Genomic DNA, 15115 nt, shown 5'->3' with positions numbered 1-15115 from the left:
CAAGGGAGGTAGGGCTCCCTCTGGTGGTGCTTCCTTCGCCTCTGAAGGTATGGGCACTAGATGGCACCCTTCTCCCTTTAATCACACACAAGACACAACCAGTAGTTCTGGTGGTGTCTGGGAATCATCGGGAGGAGATTGAGTTTTTTGTTACTCCTTCCACCTCCCTCGTGATTTTGGGCTTCCCGTGGATGGTAAAACACAATCCCCGGATTGATTGGCCGTCTGTGGTGGCGGCTCAGTGGAGAGAAACCTGCCACCGGGAGTGTTTAGGATCCTCGGTTCCCCCCGGTTTAATAGCTAATGAGGAGGCTAAAGTCCCCCCCAATCTGACGGCGGTGCCGGTTGAGTACCACGATCTTGCTGACATCTTCAGCAAAGATCTGGCACTCACCCTTCCCCCGCATCATCCGTATGATTGTGCCATTGATTTGATCCCGGGCGTTGAGTACCAATCCAGCAGGCTGTACAACGTCTAACATCCTGGGCGCGAATCAATGGAGACCTACATCCGGGACTCATTAGCTGCCGGGCTGATCTGGAACTCCACCTCCCCGATGGGTGCAGGTTTCTTTTTTGTGGGCAAGAAAGACGGCGGACTCCGTCCATGCATTGACTACAGAGGGCTGAACGAGATCACGGTTCGCAATCGATACCCTTTGCCCCTGTTGGATTCAGTGTTCACGCCCTTGCATGGAGCCCAAATTTTCACAAAACTGGATCTTAGGAATGCGTATCACCTGGTTCCGATCCAGAAAGGAGACGAGTGGAAGACGACATTTACTTTGACCAGGTCACTTTGAGTACCTGGTCATGCCGTTCAGTCTCACTAACGCCCCCACAACGTTCCAAGCTTTGGTTAATGACGGCTTGCGGGACTTCCTGCACCGATTCGTCTTCGTATATCTGGACGATATCCTCATCTTCTCCCCGGACCCTGAGACTCATGTCCAGCATGTACGTCAGGTCCTGCAGCAGTTGTTGGAGAACCGGCTGTTTGTGAAGGGCGAGAAGTGCGAGTTCCACCGCACTTCTTCGTCCTTCCTGGGGTTTATCATTTCCTCCAACTCCGTCACCCCTGATCCGGCCAAGGTTGCGGCGGTGAGAGATTGGCCCCAACCTACAAGCCGTAGGAAGCTGCAACAGTTCCTCGGCTTTGCAAATTTCTACAGGAGGTTCATTAAGGGCTAGAGTCAGGTAGTTAACCCCCTGACAGCCCTGACCTCTCCAAAAGTCCCCTTCACCTGGTCGGATCGGTGTGAAGCCGCATTTAGGGAGTTGAAACATCGGTTTTCGACTGCACCAGTTCTGGTGCAGCCCGATCCTTGCCGCCAGTTTGTGGTTGAAGTGGACGCCTCTGACTCAGGGATAGGAGCCGTGTTATCCCAGGGAGTCCGACAAGGTTCTTCACCCTTGTGCCTACTTTTCTCGCAGGTTGACCCCGGCAGAGCGGAACTATGACGTGGGCAATCGGGAACTTCTTGTGGTGAAGGAGGCTCTTGAGGAGTGGAGACATCTGTTGGAGGGAGCTTCGGAGCCATTCACGGTTTTCACAGACCATCGGAACCTGGAGTATATCAGGACCGCCAAGTGGCTGAACCCCAGGCAACCCGCTGGTCATTGTTCTTCGGGCGTTTTGACTTCCAGATCACCTATCACCCCAGGACCAAGAACCAGAGGTCGGATGCCTTGTCCCGGGTACACGAAGACGAAGTCAAAACAGAACTGTCGGATCCGCCGGAATCCATCATACCTGAGTCCACTATCATGGCTACCCTCACCTGGGACATGGAGAAGACCATCCGGGAGGCCCTGGCACGGAGCCCGGACCCAGGCATGGGCCTGAAGAACCACCTCTACGTCCCACCAGAAGCCAGAGCTGCAGTCCTGGACTTCTGTCACGGTTCCAAGCTCTCCTGTCACCCAGGGGTGCGAAGGACCGTGGCAGCGGTCCGGCAGCGCTTCTGGTGGGCGTCCATGGAAGCCGACGTCCCGGAATATGTTCAGGCCTGTACCACCTGTGCCAGGGACAAGGCAGACCACTCAAGGACACAAGTACTTCTGCAACCGCTCCCGGTGCCTCGTCGCCCCTGGTCCCACATTGGCCTGGACTTTGTCACGGGCTTCCTGCCGTCCCAGGGCATGACCACCATCTTCACGATAGTGGACCGGTTCTCCTAGGCGGCCCACTTTGTGGCCCTCCCGAAGCTCCCAACGGGCCAGGAGACAGCAGACCTCCTGGTCCACCATGTCGTGCGTCTGCATGGGATACCAACTGACATTGTCTCGGATCATGGTCCTCAGTTCTCCTCACAGGTCTGGAGGACTTTCTGCAGAGAACCACCGTGAGCCTCTCGTCCGGGTATCACCCACAGACGAATGGACAGGCAGAGCGGGCCAACCAGGAACTCGAGCAGGCCCTCCGCTGCATGACCTCCACGCACCCAGCGGCCTGGAGTGACCATCTGGCCTGGATCGAGTACGCACATAACAGCCAGGTGTCCTCTGCCACCGGCCTCTCCCCGTTTGAGGTGTGTCTGGGGTACCAGCCCCCATTGTTTCCCGTGGTGGAGGGAGAGGTCGGTGTGCCCTCGGTCCAGGCCCACCTGCGAAGATGCCATCGGTTGTGGCGCACCGCCCGTTCTGCCTTGTTGAAGGCCCGGACGAGGGCTAAGGCCCATGCAGACCGCTGGCGTTCCCCGGCCCCTGCATACCAGCCCGGGCAGGAGGTGTGGCTGTCAACGAAGGACATCCCCCTCCAGGTGGACTCTCCGAAATTGAAGGACAGATACATTGGCCCATTCAAGATCCTCAAAGTCCTCAATCCGGCCGCAGTGAAGCTCCAACTCCCAGCTTCACTGTGGATCCACCCTGTTTTTCACGTCTCCAGGATCAAGCCACACCACACCTCACCCCTCTGTGCTCCAGGACCGGCACCGACGGGGAGCCCGCGTGGACAGTACGCCGGCTCCTGGACGTCAGTCGTAAGGGTCGGGGGTTCCAGTATTTGGTGGACTGGGAGGGGTATGGACCCGAAGAACGCTCCTGGGTGAAGAGGAGCTTCATCCTGGACCCAGCCCTCCTGGCCGACTTCTACACCCGACACCCCAACAAGCCTGGTCTTGCGCCAGGAGGCGCCCGTTGAGGGGGGGGTCCTGTTGTGTGGGCCGCTGAAGAGGAGGTACTGCTGGCCCACCACCAGAGGGCGCCCTGCCTGAAGTGTGGGCTTCAGGCACGAGAGGGCGCTGCCGCCTCACGGGAACAGCCGGGAGTGACAGCTGTCACTCATCAACTCATGACAGCTGTCATCAATCTCCACTTCATCAATCACTCCATAAAAGCCGGACGACATCTCCACCCCGCTGCCGAGATATCACCTACCATTGGAGGTAATTCTCTCAGCCGTTTTTCTGTGCCGTATCGCACGTAACAGTTTGTTTATCCATTTCAGAAGGACCTAAGTGCTTGTGTCAGCTGGAGGCTGAACCAGTCTTTGACGGCAGGGTGACGGAGCTCACCCTTCATGACTCGTAAGACAAGTAACTGGTCGGGTTTAGTGGACTGACTGTGTTCAGTATTGTGGAGGTGGAGGTGCAATTCCCACCTGCTTTGCTGACTGTGTTACTGGGTGTACACACACCCACACCTAACTGTTTCTGCTTCCTGCCAGCAGTACCAGATCCGACAGCAGGAGACGGTGGCCACCTGGGGACTCGGGACTTGGTGGCTCCAGTATCCTCCGGGTTCGGTGGCAGTGGAAATTGTGTGGGATCCGGTTCTTCTCTGGACAGACGTCTTCTTTCCTCGAGCCTGCCCACACGTCACCTCTGTAGATTGACTGCATACAAATTCTGTAACCGTCTGTATTTCGTTGTGCACATTCACAACAGTAAAGTGTTCTATTTTCGGCTCATTCATTGTCCCTTCATTTATGCCCCCTGTTGTGGGTCCGTGTCACTACACTTTCACAACACACTCAGGTAGACAACCAATCCATCCCCACATCTCAAAAATAATCATCTACTCGCTGCAGCCGGGTGAAGCCACAGACACTCAGACAACTATGCGCTTTCATCATGCATAGAGAAAAATGCCACATAGCCAAAATGTTGAGGAGGAGCTCCCACATAAGCTCCACCAGTTTCCTCCCACATCCAAGACATACGAGGTCTGTCAATAAAGTATAGGTCCTTTTTATTTTTTTCAAAAACTATATGGATTTCATTCATATGTTTTTACGTCAGACATGCTCCTTGTGGGAGGAGTCCTCCAGCCCCTTGTCGGAATTCCTTTGTCTGAGAAGTTGCTGAGAGACTGGCGCTTTGTTTGATCAAAATTTTTTCTAAACCTGTGAGGCACATCGAAGTGGACATGGTTCGAAAAATTAAGCTGGTTTTCGGTGAAAATTTTAACGGCTGATGAGAGATTTTGAGGTGATACTGTCGCTTTAAAGACTTCCCACGGTGCGGGACGTCGCGCAGCGGTCCCAGGCGCCGTTGTCAGCCTGTTTCAAGCTGAAAACCTCCACATTTCAGGCTCTATTGATCCAGGATGTCGTGAGAGAACAGAGAAGTTTCAGAAGAAGTCGGTTTCAGCATTTTATCCGGATATTCCACTGTTAAAGGTTTTTTTTAATGAAAGACGTGCGGGCGGATTGCAGCGTCGGCTCGCAGCCGCCGCGATGCTCCGCCACAGGAAAAACATCTCCGTTGGAAGCCTTAAGGACAAGTTGGAACATGTCCAGCTGTTAAACAATTTCTCATATACTCACTCCACTGAAAGCCATCAAAAGCCGCCTGGATTTTTAGAAATGGTTATCAACACGTAGGTGTTTTTCCTGTGCCGCCGCACTGCGCCGGCTGCGTCCCGACGCACGGACCCGTCCGCACATCTTTCATTAAAAAAAATCTCCTTTAACAGTGGAATATCCGGATAAAATGCTGAAACCGACTTCTTCTGAGACTTCTCTGTTCTCTCACGATGTCCTGGATCAATAGAGCCTGAAATGTGGAGGTTTTCAGCTTGAAACAGGCTGACGACGGTGCCTGGGACCGCTGCACGACGTCCCGCTCCGTGGGAAGTCCTTAAAGCGACAGCATCACGTCAAAATCTCTCATCAGCCGTTAAAATGTTCACCGAAAACCAGCTTAATTTTTCGAACCGTGTCCACTTCGATGTGCCTCACAGGTTTAGAAAAAAATTTGATCAAACAAAGCGCCAGTCTCTCATCAACTTCTCAGACAAAGAAATTCCGACGAGGGGCTGAACGACTCCTCCCACAAGGAGTGCTCACAGGCGAATGACGTCACCGACAGGCGTGGAAAAACTCACGCATGCGCACGAGGGTTCAAGCATGTCTGACGTAAAAATATATGAATGAAATCCATATAGTTTTTGAAAAAAATAAAAAGGACCTATACTTTATAGACAGCCCTCGTACATGTTTGGTGAATTGCAAACTTTAAATTGTCTGTAGGTGTGCGTGCAGGTGTCAATGTGTTTGTTTGTTTATTTGTGGCCCTGCGATGGACTGGCATCATGTACAGGGTGTACCCAGACTCACACTCTATGACTGCTGGGATTAGCTGGAGCCCCCCCCCGTGACCCACAATAGGAGTAAACAGGAACAGAGAATGGATGGATGGATGGATTATGGCTGATATGCTTTCATGTCTTAGGTAAAACAGAACATGATACTGTATGATAGTAGATGTTCTTCTCCAAAAAAGCCAGATTAATCATCCATTTATTAATGTTACACTATTTCAACACTCTACATAGATCTGTCATTCAGAATTTGGTATAGACACTTATTTTGAGGGAACTGCCTTTACAGTATGTTCCAGGTCAAAATGGAGCTGGTCCATACTGTAATGGCCTGACATATGAACAGTATGAACTGACATATGAACAGTATGAACTGACATATGAACAGTACATATGTAAGTAACTTGCAAGGTCGCTCACCATAAAGAGGTTAACTCAGAGCCTCATTAAATATTAAAAAGGAAGAGCGCATTACTTTTCCAAAAATTGTGGTCATTTCCAGGAGCACTAAATCTTTAGTTTGTCCACCTTCACATACTGCATGAAGAAAGCTGCGTGACACACCCACTGTTGGATGCATAAGGGATGAAAGAGAGGAGGAGTACAGGAGCCAAATGAAGGACTTTGCTGCCTGGTGCCACATAAACCATCTACAGCTCAACACCTTGACGACAAAGGAGCTGGTCATTGGTGACGGTGGCAGAGAACACTGGACAAACTGCTGGACATGATGGTCGATGCCAGTCACCTTCTGCATAGTGTCATCAGCAACCAGAGGAGCCTCTTCAGCCACAGACTGCTCCTTCCCAAGTGCAGGATCAACAGACTGAAAAACTCCTTTGTCCTTCAGACCATCAGCCTGTATTACTCCTGACTCAGGGGGAGGAGGAGTAACAGGAAGACAGAGGACGGGAGGAACAGTAGTAGCCAGTAAACCAGTAGCGAGCAGTATTTCTGGTATTTATATTTGCAAATTGTTTTTTTACTTTCACTTTTGATACTCTGTGTGCTTCTTACTCTGTGTGCTGCTATACAATGCTGTTGTAACCTCAATTTCTGTGAGGGAGTCTTCCCAAGGGATTAATAAAGTTCTATCTCATCTAATGTAATTCTAATCGAAAAACTGAAGATTTGTAGCCCTTTTGAAAGATAAAACATCTCTCTTCACCTGAAAGTTGCAAAATGCCAATGTAATTTAATTCAGTCAGGAAGATTACATCTTTAAGAATGATATAAAGTTCAACTGTTTGCATCACTGTTATTTATGATTCTCCTCTTTTATGTGTATGCATAAAAGGAGACAGCTGTCCTTGGCATTAGCCTCAAAACATGTCAGATACCAAATTTTTGACGTTTGACAATTCACTAAAATCCATTAGAATTAGTCATGCTTGAGCAGTTTGTTCACCTCAGGAAGTGCTGATTGAACAGGAAGTAAAAGGATGTCTGACATTTCTAAATGTCAGACATCCTTTTACTTCCAGTAATGCCAAGAAAATGTCACTTTCAGTCATCAAATGCTTGAAAATGTTCAATAAAGTGGCCTTCAGAGGAAAGAAAAATGGTCTGGAGAAAGCATGACTGTAATTATATGGGACAAAGTGAGAGAGAGGTTTTTGTACAACTGAACATGATAAAAACAAGAAATTAGTTACATATGGCATCCATTCCCCCAGTATATTTTATTGTGTCATGATTGACATCATGAATGGGATTTAATGAATGATGCTGAAGCACTCAGCAGGTTCACAGTGAATTTGTGCTGTCAGTCGTATGATTTATGACCGTGCATCTTCTGTTTCTGGAGGATTCATTCAATAATAGATTTTGTACTTTTATTACAGTTGATACAGGGGCAGATCTGTAAAGGGGAGGAGGGGGGGTTGTGAATGTGTCACTTCACGTATCCCTAGGGGGCTCTGGGGGCATGCCCCGAAAATTTCAAATTTTTAGGTGCCATTTCCTGCATTTTGGTACATATTATCACCAAATGCAATCACAGAGAAAAGATACTTTATAACCTGTTTTTTATTCATTTGAACTTGTATTGTACAATCTTGAATGTGATGCTATGACGTTATGATGACAAGTAACAGAAAACATTTGAACTGTCTTTGGCTAAAAAGTGAACAACCTTGATATACGAGGTCTGTTAGAAAAGTATCGTACCTTTTTATTTTTTCAAAACTATATGGCTTTGATTCATATGTTTTTACGTCAGCCAAGCTTGAACCTTCGTGCGCATGCGTGAGTTTTTCCACGCCTGTCGGTTGCGTCATTCGCCTGTGGGCAGGCTTTGAGTGAGCACTGGTCCACCCCTCTCGTCGTTGTTTCATTGCGAGGAAATGGCGGAATGATTTGGGCTTTTTTCCATCAGAATTTTTTCAGAAGCTGTTAGAGACAGGCAGCTGGAAACCATTCGAAAAATTTATCTGGCTTTCGGTTTCGGAGTGCCAGAGGACAAATTGGGACATGCCTATCTCGGCTTTCAGTGCTTACCGGTCGAGTGAGTATAAGAGAAATTGTGGAGAGCTGGGCATGTCCCAACTTGTCCTCTGGCACTCCGAAACAGAGGTGTTCCTTTGTCTTGCTTCATCAGTGAATCGGTCGTGACGCACGAAGCCTCCACACGGCTTTCCATGACAAAATCTCTAAAAAAGTGAAATCTGCCGGAAAATGGCTGATGTCCAGCTCTTGTGATAACCAGAGAAATTGCACACGATGGTCCCGGCTCCACACAGCCATCCGTTTAGAAATGATCTGGTGGTTTCTGCCTCTCAATGGCAGCTCGGAGCGCGGCGCGCCGTGCGCCATTGTGGGCCGTCCTTAAAGCTGTAGTAACACTCCTTATTCTCTGTGAAGCCCGTAAAATTTTCACCGAAAGCCAGATAAATTTTTCGAATGGTTTCCAGCTGCCTGTCTCTAACAGTTTCTGAAAAAATTCTAATGGAAAAAAAGCCCAAATTATTCCGCCATTTCCTCGCAATGAAACAACGATGAGAGGGGTGGAGCAGTGCTCACTCAAAGCCTGCCCACAGGCGAATGACGCAACCGACAGGCGTGGAAAAACTCACGCATGCGCACGAAGGTTCAAGCTTGGCTGACGTAAAAACATATGAATCAAATCCACATAGTTTTTGAAAAAAATAAAAAGGTACGATACTTTTCTAACAGACCTCGTATCTTGCTGAACCATGGTGTGGTACAAATTTATCCAGATGAGTCACTTGTTGCTGAATAGAGTGTTTAGAATCAGCATTCAGCAAGTTTTTTTGACATGACCCACCTTTGACGTGGGTGCAGTGCTGGCCCTAAAAGCCCCTTTCACACCGGGCCTGTTTCAAGTTGCATATGCTGCGCATCTAATAACGTTGGAATGTCTGTGTCAGTTGTGCATATCAATCAATCAATCAATCAATTTTTATTTATATAGCGCCAAATCACAACAAACAGTTGCCCCAAGGCACTTTATATTGTAAGGCAAGGCCATACAATAATTACGTAAAAACCCCAACGGTCAAAACGACCCCCAGTGAGCAAGCACTTGGCGACAGTGGGAAGGAAAAACTCCCTTTTAACAGGAAGAAACCTCCAGCAGAACCAGGCTCAGGGAGGGGCAGTCTTCTGCTGGGACTGGTTGGGGCTGAGGGAGAGAACCAGGAAAAAGACATGCTGTGGAGGGGAGCAGAGATCAATCACTAATGATTAAATGCAGAGTGGTGCATACAGAGCAAAAAGAGAAAGAAACACTCAGTGCATCATGGGAACCCCCCAGCAGTCTAAGTCTATAGCAGCATAACTAAGGGATGGTTCAGGGTCACCTGATCCAGCCCTAACTATAAGCTTTAGCAAAAAGGAAAGTTTTAAGCCTAATCTTAAAAGTAGAGAGGGTGTCTGTCTCCCTGATCCGAATTGGGAGCTGGTTCCACAGGAGAGGAGCCTGAAAGCTGAAGGCTCTGCCTCCCATTCTACTCTTACAAACCCTAGGAACTACAAGTAAGCCTGCAGTCTGAGAGCGAAGCGCTCTATTGGGGTGATATGGTACTACGAGGTCCCTAAGATAAGATGGGACCTGATTATTCAAAACCTTATAAGTAAGAAGAAGAATTTTAAATTCTATTCTAGAATTAACAGGAAGCCAATGAAGAGAGGCCAATATGGGTGAGATATGCTCTCTCCTTCTAGTCCCCGTTAGTACTCTAGCTGCAGCATTTTGAATTAACTGAAGGCTTTTCAGGGAACCTTTAGGACAACCTGATAATAATGAATTACAATAGTCCAGCCTAGAGGAAATAAATGCATTAATTAGTTTTTCAGCATGACTCTGAGACAAGACCTTTCTAATTTTGGAGATATTGCGTAAATGCAAAAAAGCAGTCCTACATATTTGTTTAATATGCGCTTTGAATGACATATCCTGATCAAAAATGACTCCAAGATTTCTCACAGTATTACTAGAGGTCAGGGTAATGCCATCCAGAGTAAGGATCTGGTTAGACACCATGTTTCTAAGATTTGTGGGGCCAAGTACAATAACTTCAGTTTTATTTGAGTTTAAAAGCAGGAAATTAGAGGTCATCCATGTCTTTATGTCTGTAAGACAATCCTGCAGTTTAGCTAATTTGTGTGTGTCCTCTGGCTTCATAGATAAATAAAGTTGGGTATCATCTGCGTAACAATGAAAATTTAAGCAATGCCGTCTAATAATACTGCCTAAGGGAAGCATGTATAAAGTGAATAAAATTGGTCCTAGCACAGAACCTTGTGGAACTCTATAATTAACCTTAGTCTGTGAAGAAGATTCCCCATTTACATGAACAAATTGTAATCTATTAGATAAATATGATTCAAACCACCGCAGCGCAGTGCCTTTAATACCTATGGCATGCTCTAATCTCTGTAATAAAATTTTATGGTCAACAGTATCAAAAGCAGCACTGAGGTCTAACAGAACACACAGAGATGAGTCCACTGTCTGAGGCCATAAGAAGATCATTTGTAACCTTCACTAATGCTGTTTCTGTACTATGATGAATTCTAAACCCTGACTGAAACTCTTCAAATAGACCATTCCTCTGCAGATGATCAGTTAGCTGTTTTACAACTACCCTTTCAAGAATTTTTGAGAGAAAAGGAAGGTTGGAGATTGGCGTATAATTAGCTAAGATAGCTGGGTCAAGTGATGGCTTTTTAAGTAATGGTTTAATTACTGCCACCTTAAAAGCCTGTGGTACATAGACAACTAATAAAGATAGATTGATCATATTTAAGATCGAAGCATTAAATAATGGTAGGGCTTCCTTGAGCAGCCTGGTAAGAATGGGGTCTAACAGACATGTTGATGGTTTGGATGAAGTAACTAATGAAAATAACTCAGACAGAACAATCTGAGAGAAAGGGTCTAACCAAATACCGGCATCACCGAAAGCAGCCAAAGATAACGATACGTCTTTGGGATGGTTATGAGTAATTTTTTCTCTAATAGTTAAAATTTTATTAGCAAAGAAAGTCATGAAGTCATTACTAGTTAAAGTTAAAGGAATACTCGGCTCAATAGAGCTCTAACTCTTTGTCAGCCTGGCTACAGTGCTGAAAAGAAACCTGGGGTTGTTCTTATTTTCTTCAATTAGTGATGAGTAGTAAGATGTCCTAGCTTTACGGAGGGCTTTTTTATAGAGCAACAGACTCTTTTTCCAGGCTAAGTGAAGATCTTCTAAATTAGTGAGATGCCATTTCCTCTCCAACGTACGGGTTATCTGCTTTAAGCTGCGAGTTTGTGAGTTATACCACGGAGTCAGGCACTTCTGATTTAAAGCTCTCTTTTTCAGAGGAGCTACAGCATCCAAAGTTGTCTTCAATGAGGATGTAAAACTATTGACGAGATACTCTATCTCACTTACAGAGTTTAGGTAGCTACTCTGCACTGTGTTGGTATATGGCATTAGAGAACATAAAGAAGGAATCATATCCTTAAACCTAGTTACAGCACTTTCTGAAAGACTTCTAGTGTAATGAAACTTATTCCCCACTGCTGGGTAGTCCATCAGAGTAAATGTAAATGTTATTAAGAAATGATCAGACAGAAGGGAGTTTTCAGGGAATACTGTTAAGTCTTCAATTTCCATACCATAAGTCAGAACAAGATCTAAGATATGATTAAAGTGGTGGGTGGACACATTTACATTTTGAGCAAAGCCAATTGAGTCTAATAATAGATTAAATGCAGTGTTGAGGCTGTCATTCTCAGCATCTGTGTGGATGTTAAAATCGCCCACTATAATGATCTTATCTGAGCTAAGCACTAAGTCAGACAAAAGGTCTGAAAATTCACAGAGAAACTCACAGTAACGACCAAGAAGATAATAGATAACAACAAATAAAACTGGTTTTTGGGACTTCCAATTTGGATGGACAAGACTAAGAGTCAAGCTTTCAAATTAAAGCTCTGTCTGGGTTTTTGATTAATTAATAAGCTGGAATGGAAGATTGCTGCTAATCCTCCGCCTCGGCCTGTGCTACGAGCGTTCTGGCAGTTAGTGTGACTCGGGGGTGTTGACTCATTTAAACTAACATATTCATCCTGCTGTAACCAGGTTTCTGTAAGGCAGAATAAATCAATATGTTGATCAATTATTATATAATTTACTAACAGGGACTTAGAAGAGAGAGACCTAATGTTTAATAGACCACATTTAACTGTTTTAGTCTGTGGTGCAGTTGAAGGTGCTATATTATTTTTTCTTTTTGAATTTTTGTGCTTAAATAGATTTTTGCTGGTTATTGATGGTCTGGGAGCAGGCACCGTCTCTACGGGGATGGGGTAATGAGGGGATGGCAAGGGGAGAGAAGCTGCAGAGAGGTGTGTAAGACTACAACTCTGCTTCCTGGTCCCAACCCTGGATAGTCACGGTTTGGAGGATTTAAGAAAATTGGCCAGATTTCTAGAAATGAGAGCTGCTCCATCCAAAGTGGGATGGATGCCGTCTCTCCTAACAAGACCAGGTTTTCCCCAGAAGCTTTGCCAATTATCTATGAAGCCCACCTCATTTTTTGGACACCACTCAGACAGCCAGCAATTCAAGGAGATCATGCGGCTAAACATGTCACTCCCGGTCCGATTGGGGAGGGGCCCAGAGAAAACTACAGAGTCCGACATTGTTTTTGCAAAGTTACACACCGATTCAATGTTAATTTTAGTGACCTCCAATTGGCGTAACCGGGTGTCATTACTGCCGACGTGAATTACAATCTTACCAAATTTACGCTTAGCCTTAGCCAGCAGTTTCAAATTTCCTTCAATGTCGCCTGCTCTGGCCCCCGGAAGACAATTGACTATAGTTGCTGGTGTTGCTAACTTCACATTTCTCAAAACAGAGTCGCCAGTAACCAGAGTTTGATCCTCGGCGGGTGTGTCGTTGAGTGGGGAAAAACGGTTAGAAATGTGAACGGGTTGGCGGTGTACACGGGGCTTCTGTTTAGGGCTACGCTTCCTCCTCACAGTCACCCAGTCGGCCTGCTTTCCCAGCTGCTCGGGATCTGCCAGAGGGAAACTAACGGCAGCTAAGCTACCAACTACAGGGGCCTGGCTAGCTGTAGAATTTTCCACGGTGCGGAGCCGAGTCTCCAATTCGCCCAGCTTGGCCTCCAAAGCTGCGAATAAGCTACACTTATTACAAGTACCATTACTGCTAAAGGAGGCCGAGGAATAACTAAACATTTCACACCCAGAGCAGAAAAGTGCGGGAGAGACAGGAGAAGCTGCCATGCTAAACCGGCTAAGAGCTAGTAGCTGCGCTAAGCTAGCGGATTCCTAAAAACACACAAAGTGAATAATGTGTAAATAATTTAGAGGTGATTCAGCAGAGGGAGTGCTTTAGTTAAGGCACGTGAAGATTACACTGTGAAGCAAATCGTTATCTAGGTAACTAGATCAATCTAACTGCGCAGATTTAACAGATACAGCAAAACACCGCTGTGCTCCGGAACAGGAAGTGATACAATACCGCAGTGAGAGCCAACCACCAGTAGAGGCAAGCAAGAGCCAAAAAGCGTAGCGGTGGTAGGGTGTCTTGAGAAGGTAAGAGTGCCGAGGAGCTCAGTTCAGCCAGACTGTAAAGTGAGCAGGTGTGCGCTCTGATTTCTCTTCTAGTTTATATTTCTTCTTATGCAGCGCTGTAGGTCTGCAATCTGATTTCTGTTATAGTTTATATTTCTTCCTGTGACTGCGAAGCTGCAGCCGGCGTTCATGCACGTGTGTACGAACCGTCCGTGAGTGGACGTGGAGATGAGGAGTTCTACTGGATGTGAACATGTCCTGTCTCTGGCAATCAGTCTGTGAGCAGGACCTATGGACTTTATTTAACACAATCGTGAGAGAATTTGAGGAGGTGAGTGCAAGGAGCTGCAGCCAGGCTGCAATGAGCATTTTTTTCTTTTAATTGTTCACATGTGCTGTTTGAGCGGTATAGTTTTACTGTATTGTGTACACGGTATAAAAAGGTCGACAACCATCCTGCATGATTTATAGCTCGGCAACAATGGAGCACAGCAAGAATCATAAAATAGCATCGGGTAGCGTTATATTGTGTGGGTGTAGCATCCAGTCACGTTAAGTACTCTAAAGTTGCCTCAGCTTCGTTTCGCTTCGCCCTTTGTGTCCCTCTCGGTGTTGTGGCACCAGGTTGCATCAACTTGGCGTAATTACGCAACTCAAAACAGGTGTGAACCAATTTGGTGCAATAGGCAAGATTTTTAATGGTGCAATCACTGAAGCAGTTGTGAAAAGTGCAGTTTTTTCAGTTCCCAGTGGAGAAGGGAAGACGAGGCAAATGAAGACATTGTTTCGGTAAGTGTTAGCCTACATAACCAGAATAGCTGCGTTCTCTCACTTGAACAGCCGCATCGACATGTTTGAGCTCCGGGTCATAAACAAACCACAACACATGTCCACTTTTCACTGCATCGTCACTTTTTCTTTGCATTTTTCACTTTGTTTCTGTGTAATTTGCCCAAATTTGAACGTGTTTGTCTCCGGGAAGTAGAGAAATTACATCATATTTTAACCCTTTAGTGCCCACCCTCAAACGAGACTGCACGGTCCAATCAACAAACCATGGATGAAGGCACGTTAACACTGATAGCTACCTGATGCAGTGCAACCGAAAAAATAATAAAGGATTATTAATCGACTGTGAGGTGTGTACGGAAATATCAGACCGGCGGTCTAATATACCCGTACAGACCGAGCAAGTGAGGTTAATAATTCATTTATTATATGGCTATTATATATATATAATCATGCAACCTTACAGTATCGCCCGAATATGAAAGCTGCTGACGGCTTGTAGTCCGACTTGTTTGCTTCACCTCCTTGAAGAACTTGCTAACAGATGGTCCGGTCATTAGTTGGTAATCTTTCAATCTGTGTTTTTCCATATGTTGTTTAGATATTTATGTAGTACGTTCTTGTCCAAGTTGCTTCTTCTAATTGTGTTTTTAGCTTCTGGTTTGTAAAGAAAGTACACATTTCAGACTGGAAACCGGTCCAATATGGGAAAATATTCGACTG

Source organism: Thalassophryne amazonica, chromosome 10 (assembly GCF_902500255.1).
Source record: "Thalassophryne amazonica chromosome 10, fThaAma1.1, whole genome shotgun sequence".
NCBI classification, from domain to species: Eukaryota; Metazoa; Chordata; class Actinopteri; order Batrachoidiformes; family Batrachoididae; genus Thalassophryne; species Thalassophryne amazonica.
The sequence above is the reverse complement of the archived record's forward strand: the minus strand, read 5'-3'. Positions refer to the sequence as shown.